The following is an 11,291-nucleotide window of genomic DNA, read 5'->3' as shown; positions in this document are numbered from 1 at the left end:
ATCAATGCCCATCTTAGCACAAAAGGACCGCCAAAACCTAGAAACAAAATGGGAACCTCTGTCCGACACAATGTTCTCCGGAATGCCATGCAAACGAACCACATGCTGAAAAAATAATGGAACCAAATCAGAGGAGGAAGGCAATTTAGGCAAGGGTACCAAATGGACCATCTTAGAAAACCGATCACAAACCACCCAGATGACAGACATCCTTTGAGAGACAGGAAGATCAGAAATAAAATCCATGGAAATATGTGTCCAGGGCCTCTTCGGGACAGGCAAAGGCAAAAGCAACCCACTGGCATGAGAACAGCAAGGTTTGGCCCGAGCACAAGTCCCACAGGACTGCACAAAAGAACGCACATCCTGTGACAAGGAAGGCCACCAAAAGGACCTGGCAACCAAATCTCTGGTACCAAAAATCCCAGGATGACCAGCCAACACTGAACAATGAACCTCAGAAATAACCCTACTAGTCCATCTATCAGGGACAAAGAGTTTCTCCACTGGGCAGCGGTCAGGTCTATCAGCCTGAAACTCCTGCAGCACCCGCCGCAAATCAGGGGAGATGGCAGACAGAATCACCCCCTCTTTAAGAATACCAGCCGGGCTCAGGGACTCCCGGAGAATCAGGCAAAAAACTCCTAGAAAGGGCATCAGCCTTCACATTCTTAGATCCCGGAAGGTATGAGACCACAAAATCGAAACGGGAGAAAAACAGTGACCATCGAGCCTGTCTAGGGTTCAACCGCTTGGCGGACTCGAGGTAAGTCAGATTCTTGTGATCAGTCAGGACCACCACGCGATGTTTGGCTCCCTCAAGCCAATGTCGCCACTCCTCAAATGCCCACTTCATAGCCAACAACTCCCGATTGCCGACATCATAATTACGCTCGGCAGGCGAAAACTTTCTAGAAAAGAAAGCACACGGCTTCATCAAGGAGCCATCAGAACTTCTCTGAGACAAAACAGCCCCTGCCCCAATCTCAGAAGCATCAACCTCGACCTGAAAAGGGAGCAAAACATCTGGCTGACGCAACACAGGGGCCGAAGTAAAACGACGTTTAAGCTCCTGAAAGGCCTCAACGGCCGCAGGGGACCAATTCACCACATCAGCGCCTTTCTTCGTCAAATCAGTCAAAGGTTTAACCACACTAGAAAAATTAGCGATGAAGCGACGGTAAAAATTAGCAAAGCCCAGGAACTTCTGAAGACTCTTCACAGATACAGGTTGAGTCCAATCATAAATGGCCTGAACTTTGACAGGATCCATCTCGATAGTAGAAGGGGAAAAAATGAAGCCCAAAAAGGAAACCTTCTGAACTCCAAAGAGGCATTTAGAGCCCTTCACAAACAACGCATTAGCACGAAGGACCTGGAACACCATCCTGACCTGCCTCACATGAGACTCCCAATCATCCGAAAAGACCAAAATATCATCCAAATATACGATCATGAACCTATCCAGATACTTCCGGAAGATGTCGTCCATAAAGGACTGAAACACAGATGGAGCATTAGAAAGCCCGAATGGCATCACCAGGTAATCAAAATGGCCCTCGGGCGTATTAAATGCTGTTTTCCATTCATCGCCCTGTTTAATACGCACAAGATTATACGCCCCTCGAAGGTCAATCTTGGTAAACCAACTAGCCCCCTTAATCCGAGCAAACAAATCAGACAACAGAGGGAAAGGGTACTGAAATTTGACCGTGATTTTATTGAGAAGGCGGTAATCTATACAGGGTCTCAGAGAGCCATCCTTCTTGGCCACAAAAAAGAATCCTGCTCCCAACAGCGACGAAGACGGGCGAATATGCCCTTTCTCTAAGGACTCCTTTACATAACTCCGCATAGCGGCATGTTCTGGCACAGATAAATTGAACAGTCGGCCCTTAGGGAACTTACTACCAGGAATCAAATTAATAGCGCAATCACAGTCCCTATGAGGAGGTAGGGCACTGGACTTGGGCTCATCAAATACATCCTGGTAATCCGACAAAAACTCAGGGACTTCAGAAGGAGTGGAGGAAGAAATTGACATCAAAGGAACATCACCATGTATCGCTTGACAACCCCAACTAGACACAGACACTGATTTCCAATCCAGTACTGGATTATGAACCTGTAACCATGGCAAACCCAACACGACAACATCATGCAAATTATGCAACACCAAAAAGCGGATATTTTCCTGATGTGCGGGAGCCATGTACATGGTCAGCTGAGTCCAGTACTGAGGTTTATTCTTGGCCAATGGCGTAGCATCAATCCCCCTTAAGGGAATAGGACTCTGCAAAGGCTCCAAGGAAAAACCACAGCGCCTGGCAAACTCCAAGTCCATCAAGTTCAGGGCAGCGCCTGAATCCACAAATGCCATAACAGAGTAGGACGACAGTGAGCAAATCAGAGTAACAGATAAGAGAAATTTAGGCTGCAAAGTACTAATGGTGACAGACCTAGCGAACCTCTTAGTGCGCTTAGGACAATCAGAGATAGCATGAGAGGAGTCACCACAGTAAAAACACAGCCCATTCTGACGTCTGTGTTCTTGCCGTTCAGCTCTGGTCAAAGTCCTATCACATTGCATAGGCTCAGGCCTCCGCTCAGAGGACTGTTATGATCCTAGTGGCTTAGGATCACAAATCTAACCAGCTAAGTAGAAGAAAATAGGACGAGCTCTGGGGATGTGGTAAATGGACTGACCGCAAAACTGATCCTAACCGCACACACTATAGGTAGCCGTGGAACGTTTCCTGAAATCCTAGACGTCTCTTCACGGCCTGAGAAACTGACTACCCCTAAAGAGAAAGTAAAGACCTCACTTGCCTCAGAGAAATAATCCCCAGAGATATAGAAGCCCCCCACAAATAATAACAATGAGTTAAGAGGAAAAGACAAACGCAGAGATGAAACAGGTTAAGCAAATGAGGCCCGCTAACGCTAGATAGCAGAAAATAGCAAGGGATCTGTGCGGTCAGTAAAAAACCCTATGCAAAAATATCCACGCAGAGAATGCGAGAACCCCCACACCAACTAACGATGTGGGGGGAGCAACTCAGCACCCCAGAGCACCAGCAAGCAGGGAAATCACATATTAGCAAGCTGGACAAAACTCATCATATACTAGGAAACATCTTGAACACAGATGAGCAAAAATAAGCAAACAAAACTTAGCTTCTCTTGGAGAGACAGATAACGGATGTAGACAGGAGCAATCAGAATAGCACTGAATACAACGACAACAGGCAAGGAATGAAGGACCAGGTGGATTAAATAGGAAACCTAACTAGCAGATGACGAGACAGCTGATCCCAGCCAGAAACCTGCAAAATAACAAAAAGAGCCACCAGGGGGAGCCCAAAGAGAGAAATCACACAGTACCACTCACGACCACAGGAGGGAGCCCGGAAACAGAGTTCACAACAGTACCCGCCCCTTGAGGAGGGGTCACCGAACCCTCACCAGAACCCCCAGGGCGATCAGGGTGAGCCACATGGAAGGCATGAACCAAATCGGCCGCATGAACATCAGAGGCGACAATCCAGGAATTATCCTCCTGACCATAGCCCTTCCACTTAACCAAATACTGAAGCCTCCGTCTTGAAATACGAGAATCCAAGGTCTTCTCCACCACGTATTCCAATTCTCCCTCAACCAGCACCGGAGCAGGAGGCTCAACAGAAGGAACCACAGGCACCACATACCTCCGCAACAAAGACCTATGGAACACATTATGGATGGTAAACGATGCCGGGAGGTCCAAACGAAATGACACAGGGTTAAGGATTTCCAACATTTTATAAGGACCGATAAAACAAGGTTTAAACTTAGGAGAAGAAACCTTCATAGGAACATAACGAGAAGACAACCACACCAAATCCCCCACACGAAGTCGGGGACCCACACAGCGACGACGGTTAGCAAAGCGCTGAGCCTTCTCTTGTGACAACGTCAAATTGTCCACCACATGGTTCCAAATCTGCTGCAACCTATCCACCACAGAATCCACCCCAGGACAGTCAGAAGACTCAACCTGACCCGAGGAAAAATGAGGATGAAAAACAGAATTACAAAAAAAAGCCGAAACCAAAGTAGCCGAACTAGCCCGATTATTAAGGGCAAACTCGGCCAATGGCAAAAAAGTCACCCAATCATCCTGGTCAGCAGAAACAAAACATCTCAAATAAGTTTCCAAGGTCTGGTTAGTTCGCTCGGTTTGGCCATTCGTCTGAGGATGGAAGGCCGACGAAAAAGACAAATCAATGCCCATCTTAGCACAAAAGGACCGCCAAAATCTGGACACAAACTGGGATCCTCTATCAGACACAATGTTTTCAGGAATGCCGTGCAGACGAACCACATTCTGAAAAAATAACGGAACTAAATCGGAGGAAGAAGGCAACTTAGGCAAGGGCACCAAATGGACCATTTTAGAAAAACGATCACAAACCACCCAGATGACAGACATTCTCTGAGAGACCGGAAGATCCGAAATAAAATCCATGGAAACATGCGTCCAAGGCCTCTTAGGAACCGGCAAAGGCAAAAGCAAACCACTGGCACGAGAACAGCAAGGCTTAGCCCGAGCACAAATCCCACAGGACTGCACAAAGGAACGCACATCCCGCGACAAGGAAGGCCACCAGAAGGATCTAGCCACCAAATCTCTGGTACCAAAAATCCCAGGATGACCCGCCAACACTGAAGAATGGACCTCGGAAATAACTCTGCTGGTCCATCTATCTGGGACAAACAGTCTCTCTGATGGACAACGGTCAGGTCTATCCGCCTGAAATTCCTGTAACACCCGTCGCAAATCTGGGGAAATGGCAGACAAAATTACCCCCTCTTTGAGGATACCAACCGGCTCAGAAACTTCAGGGGAGTCAGGCACAAAACTCCTAGAAAGAGCATCAGCCTTCACGTTCTTCGAACCAGGAAGGTACGAGACCACGAAATCGAAACGTGAGAAAAACAACGACCAACGAGCCTGTCTAGGATTCAACCGCTTGGCCGACTCAAGATAAATCAAATTTTTATGATCAGTCAAGACCACCACACGATGCTTAGCTCCCTCTAGCCAGTGTCGCCACTCCTCAAATGCCCACTTCATTGCCAACAACTCCCGATTACCAACATCATAATTTCGCTCAGCCGGCGAAAATTTTCTTGAAAAGAAGGCACATGGCTTCATCACAGAGCAATCAGAGCTTCTCTGTGACAAAACAGCCCCTGCTCCAATTTCAGAAGCATCAACCTCGACCTGGAAGGGAAGAGAGACATCTGGCTGACATAAAACTGGAGCCGAAGAAAACCGGCGCTTCAGCTCCTGAAAGGCCTCAACGGCCGCAGGAGACCAGTTAGTCACATCAGAACCCTTCTTGGTCAAATCCGTCAAAGGTTTAACCACACCAGAAAAATTAGCAATGAAGCGACGGTAAAAATTAGCAAAACCCAAGAACTTCTGAAGACTCTTAACTGATGTAGGTTGAGTCCAATCATGAATAGCCTGGACCTTGACTGGGTCCATCTCAATAGAAGAAGGAGAAAAAATAAAGCCCAAAAAGGAAACTTTCTGGACTCCGAAGAGACATTTGGAATCCTTCACAAATAAGGCATTGGCACGCAGGACCTGAAATACCATCCTGACCTGCTTCACATGGGATTCCCAATCATCTGAAAAGACCAAAATATCATCCAGATACACAATCATAAATTTATCCAGATATTCTCGGAAGATATCATGCATGAAGGACTGAAACACAGAAGGGGCATTAGAAAGTCCAAAAGGCATCACCAAGTACTCAAAATGGCCTTCGGGCGTATTAAATGCTGTTTTCCATTCATCGCCCTGTTTTATACGCACAAGATTATACGCACCGCGAAGATCTATCTTGGTGAACCAACTAGACCCCCTAATCCGAGCAAACAGATCAGACAACAATGGCAAGGGATACTGGAATTTGACCGTGATTTTATTTAGAAGGCGATAATCTATACAGGGTCTCAACGAACCATCCTTCTTGGCCACAAAAAAGAATCCCGCACCAAGAGGGGACGAGGAGGGGCGAATATGTCCCTTCTCCAAAGACTCTTTTACATAGCTCCGCATAGCGGCATGCTCTGGTACAGACAAATTAAACAGTCGTCCCTTAGGGAACTTACTACCAGGAATCAAATTTATAGCACAATCACAATCCCTATGAGGAGGTAGGGCACTGGATTTGGGCTCATCAAATACATCCTGGTAGTCCGACAAAAACTCAGGGACTTCAGAAGGAGTAGAGGAAGCAATTGATACCAAGGGAGCATCGCCATGAATTCCCTGGCAACCCCAACTCAACACAGACATAGCTTTCCAATCCAGAACTGGATTATGAGCCTGCAACCATGGCAGACCCAACACGACAACGTCATGCAAATTATATAACACAAGAAAGCGAATCACCTCCTGATGTGCAGGAGTCATACACATGGTCACCTGAGTCCAGTATTGAGGTTTATTCTTGGCCAATGGTGTAGCATCAATTCCCTTCAATGGAATAGGGAACTGTAATGGCTCAAGGATAAAACCACAGCGCTTGGCAAATGACAAATCCATCAGATTCAGGGCGGCACCTGAATCTACAAAAGCCATAACTGAGTAGGATGACAGAGAGCAAATCAAAGTAACAGACAAAATGAATTTAGGCTGTACAGTACCATTGGTGACAGATCTAGCAAAGTTTTTTGTGCGCTTAGAGCATGCTGAGATAACATGAGCTGAATCACCACAGTAAAAGCACAACCCATTCTGACGTCTATGATTTTGCCGTTCAATTCTGGTCAGAATCCTATCACATTGCATAGACTCAGGTTTCTGTTCAGAAAACACCGCCAGATGGTGCGCAGGTTTGTGCTCCCGCAAACGCCGATCAATCTGAATGGCCAAAGCCATTGACTCATTCAGACTCGCAGGCGTGGGGAACCCCACCATAACATTCTTAATGGCTTCAGAAAGACCTTCTCTGAAATTTGCAGCCAGGGCACACTCATTCCATTGAGTAAGCACCGACCATTTCCGAAATTTTTGACAATACAGCTCAGCTTCATCCTGACCCTGAGAGAGAGCCAGCAAGGCCTTTTCTGCCTGGTTCTCAAGATTAGGTTCCTCATAAAGCAATCCAAGCGCCAGAAAAAGCGCATCCACATTCAGCAATGCAGGATCTCCTGGCGCCAGGGAGAAAGCCCAATCTTGAGGGTCGCCACGTAACAGGGAGATAACAATTCTAACTTGCTGAGCGGAATCACCAGAGGAACGAGGTCTCATAGAAAGAAATAATTTACAATTATTCTTAAAATTCAGAAACCTAGATCTATCTCCAGAAAAAAACTCAGGAACAGGTACTTTTGGCTCAGACATAGGACTGTGAACAACAAAATCCTGAATGCTTTGCACCCTTGCAGCAAGATGATCCACACTAGAAGTCAGACTCTGAATATCCATGTCTGCAGCTGAACTCAAAGCCACCCAGAGATTAAGGGGAGGAGAGAAGCAGGACACACTGCAGAGCAGAAAAAAAAAATTGAACTCAGGATTTCTCTTATCCCACTTTTGCGATGCATTTAACACTTTTGGCCTGTTGTACTGTTATGATCCTAGTGGCTTAGGATCACAAATCTAACCAGCTAAGTAGAAGAAAATAGGACGAGCTCTGGGGATGTGGTAACTGGACTGACCGTAAAACTGATCCTAACCGCACACACTATAGGTAGCCGTGGAACGTTTCCTAAAATCCTAGACGTCTCTTCACGGCCTGAGAAACTGACTACCCCTAAAGAGAAAGTAAAGACCTCACTTGCCTCAGAGAAATAATCCTCAGAGATATAGAAGCCCCCCACAAATAATAACGGTGAGTTAAGAGGAAAAGACAAACGCAGAGATGAAACAGGTTAAGCAAATGAGGCCCGCTAACGCTAGATAGCAGAAAATAGCAAGGGATCTGTGCGGTCAGTAAAAAACCCTATGCAAAAATATCCACGCAGAGAATGCGAGAACCCCCACACCAACTAACGATGTGGGGGGAGCAACTCAGCACCCCAGAGCACCAGCAAGCAGGGAAATCACATATTAGCAAGCTGGACAAAACTCATCATATACTAGGAAACATCTTGAACACAGATGAGCAAAAATAAGCAAACAAAACTTAGCTTCTCTTGGAGAGACAGATAACGGATGTAGACAGGAGCAATCAGAATAGCACTGAATACAACGACAACAGGCAAGGAATGAAGGACCAGGTGGATTAAATAGGAAACCTAACTAGCAGATGACGAGACAGCTGATCCCAGCCAGAAACCTGCAAAATAACAAAAAGAGCCACCAGGGGGAGCCCAAAGAGAGAACTCACACAGTACCACTCACGACCACAGGAGGGAGCCCGGAAACAGAGTTCACAACAGAGGACACCGCCAAATAGTGCACAACTTTGCGCTCGCGCAAACGCCGATCAATCTGAATGGCCAAAGACATTGACTCATTCAGACCAGCAGGCGTGGGGAACCCCACCATAACATCCTTAAGGGCTTCAGAAAGACCCTTTCTGAAAATTGCTGCCAGGGCACACTCATTCCATTGGGTAAGCACAGACCACTTTCTAAACTTCTGGCAATATACTTCTGCCTCATCCTGACCCTGACATAGAGTCAGCAAGATTTTTTCTGCCTGATCCACAGAATTAGGTTCGTCATAAAGCAATCCAAGCGCTAGAAAAAATGCATCCACATTAAGCAATGCAGGATTTCCTGGCTCAAGGGAGAATGCCCAGTCTTGCGGGTCACCACGCAACAAAGAAATAATAATCTTTACTTGCTGAATGGGATCACCAGAGGAGCGGGGTTTCAGAGCAAGAAACAGTCTGCAATTATTTTTGAAATTCAAAAATTTAGATCTATCCCCAGAAAACAAATCAGGAATTGGAATTCTAGGCTCTAACATCGGATTCTGAACTACATAATCTTGAATCCTCTGTACCCTAGCAGTGAGTTGATCCACACAAGAGGACAAACCTTGAATATCCATATCTACACCTGAGTCCTGAACCACCCAGAGGTTAAGGGGAAAAGAAAGACAAAACAAGCTGCAAAGAAAAAAAAATTGACTCAGAACTTCTCTTATCCCTCTTTTGAGATGCAATAACACTTTGTTGGGCCAGCTGTACTGTTATGACCTGGTGGTTAGGAGCACCCGAAGTGACCTGATGGATAAAACAGAAAACCTGGGACAAGCTCTGAGGAAGTGGAAACTCTACTGTCCGCAATCCCTAATCCTGTCACACTCACTAGAAATAGCCGTGGAGCGTACCTAACTCTCCCTAGACGCCTCTTCACAGCCTAAGAGCTAACTACCCCTAAAGATAGAAATAGTAGCCTACCTTGCCTCAGAGAAATTCCCCAAAGTAAAGGTAGCCCCCCACAAATATTAACTGTGAGTTAAGAGGGAAGTGACAAACACAGGAATGAAACAGATTTTAGCAAAGGAGGCCGAATCTTCTCTAGAAAGACAGAGGATAGGAAAGGGAACTATGCGGTCAGTATAAAAACTACAAAAACCACGCAGAGTATGCAAAAAGACCTCCACACCGACTCACGGTGTGGAGGTGCAGCTCTGCACCCCCAGAGCTTCCAGCTAGCAAGGAAATATCATAATAGCAGGCTGGACTGAAACATAGCATGTACTGGAAAATATATTCAAAAAAACCAATGAACAGCAAATGACTAGCAAGGACTTAGCTTCTTCTGGAGTAGTCAGGTCATCTGAGAATTCCAAGAGAGATCTGAACCAGTACCGAGACATTGACAGCTGGCATGAACTAACGACCTGGGCAGAGTTAAATAGGGAAGCGAGCAGAAGCAATAAACGAGGGCAGCTGAGAAAGCCAACCTCAATGATCAGCAGTTCCACTCAAAGCCACCAGAGGGTGTCCAAGGACAGAACTCACCAAAGTACCATTCACGACCACAGGAGGGAGCCCGAAAACGGAATTCACAACAGGGTACCACACCAAATGAGAAAAAGGTGGTCTATATAGCGACAATAATATTATGTTTTCAGTAATATTCAGATGTGATAGGCGATAGGGGCTCGAATTGCCCCATGGAGAGATTAGCATAACTTGGGCCGGCTGGAGTCCCCATCGCTGTACCATATTACTGCAAGTAGAATTTTTGCTGGCAGGAGAATAAATGATGTTTAAGTATAAACTAGAGATCATTCAATAGAAACTATTTCTGTATTTAATAATACAATCCATGGTGAGACAGTGAGCTATGGCTTGAAGACCCAATTCATGGCTGATATTAGAATACAGGGCAGGTACATCTGATGTAATGAGCAGAAAATGATCTCTCTGGTTTCATGAATTAAAGAAGACGTCCACTACTTGGACAACCTCTTCTCATATCCCACACTTGCACCGGCGACGTTCCAGCTGCTCTCTTATTTCTTCCTGATGCTTGATTTGTAGGAAGGTGGGGCCCCTGAGGCTGGTGTTGATTGGGGGCCAAGATCACACATAACATCCACATTAGAGCCCCGGAACGCAAGTGCTGACACCGCTGAAACGGCTCCAGCACGGGAGTTGAGTATAAGCTTTTTTTATTTGAGCGGAGCCAAACATTTAGATCAAGAAGGGGTTGTCCTAGTAGTGGAAAAGCCATTTAATCCCTCAAATATAAAGGTAATTGGACTATCAGATTCTGTAACAAAGCCCAATATGTGAAAGGCAACTGGGTCAAGGAACCAAACCCCGATATGATAGGATGCCCCAGGGGGTTTTGGTCTTTATGGACTTTGGGGAGAAGGTAACATATTACCCTACTTGAGATCAATTAGTTGAAAAGGGTTTTTCTTTCTCGTTTATGATTTGACACATAAATGTGTCATTGACTTTTGCTCTTTGAATTCACAATATGCAGTGAGATCGCTATGGACGTCCGTGTAGTGTTTGTGTTTGTGTTCTGTATTTTCCATCATGTGACGGATCATCAGTTACCTGGTGAGACACAACCTTGGGATGCTCTGCGGAAGAATATGAACTGGTGGATGCCCGTAATAATGGGGCGATGAGCTGCAGGGTGACCGAGCGATGTTCTGCTGTCATCATGTGGATGTGACACATATTCCCTCCGAGGATCGAGGGGTCAGAGGGGAAGATCTTTATATTAGGCAGTTTGTATTATAGGGGATGTGCAATGTATACAAGTTATCATCTATCAGAAGGAAGGTGATCAGTGGGGGGTCTGACCGC

Source organism: Ranitomeya variabilis, chromosome 2 (assembly GCF_051348905.1).
Source record: "Ranitomeya variabilis isolate aRanVar5 chromosome 2, aRanVar5.hap1, whole genome shotgun sequence".
Classification (NCBI taxonomy): domain Eukaryota; kingdom Metazoa; phylum Chordata; class Amphibia; order Anura; family Dendrobatidae; genus Ranitomeya; species Ranitomeya variabilis.
Note: the sequence above shows the minus strand (reverse complement) of the source record.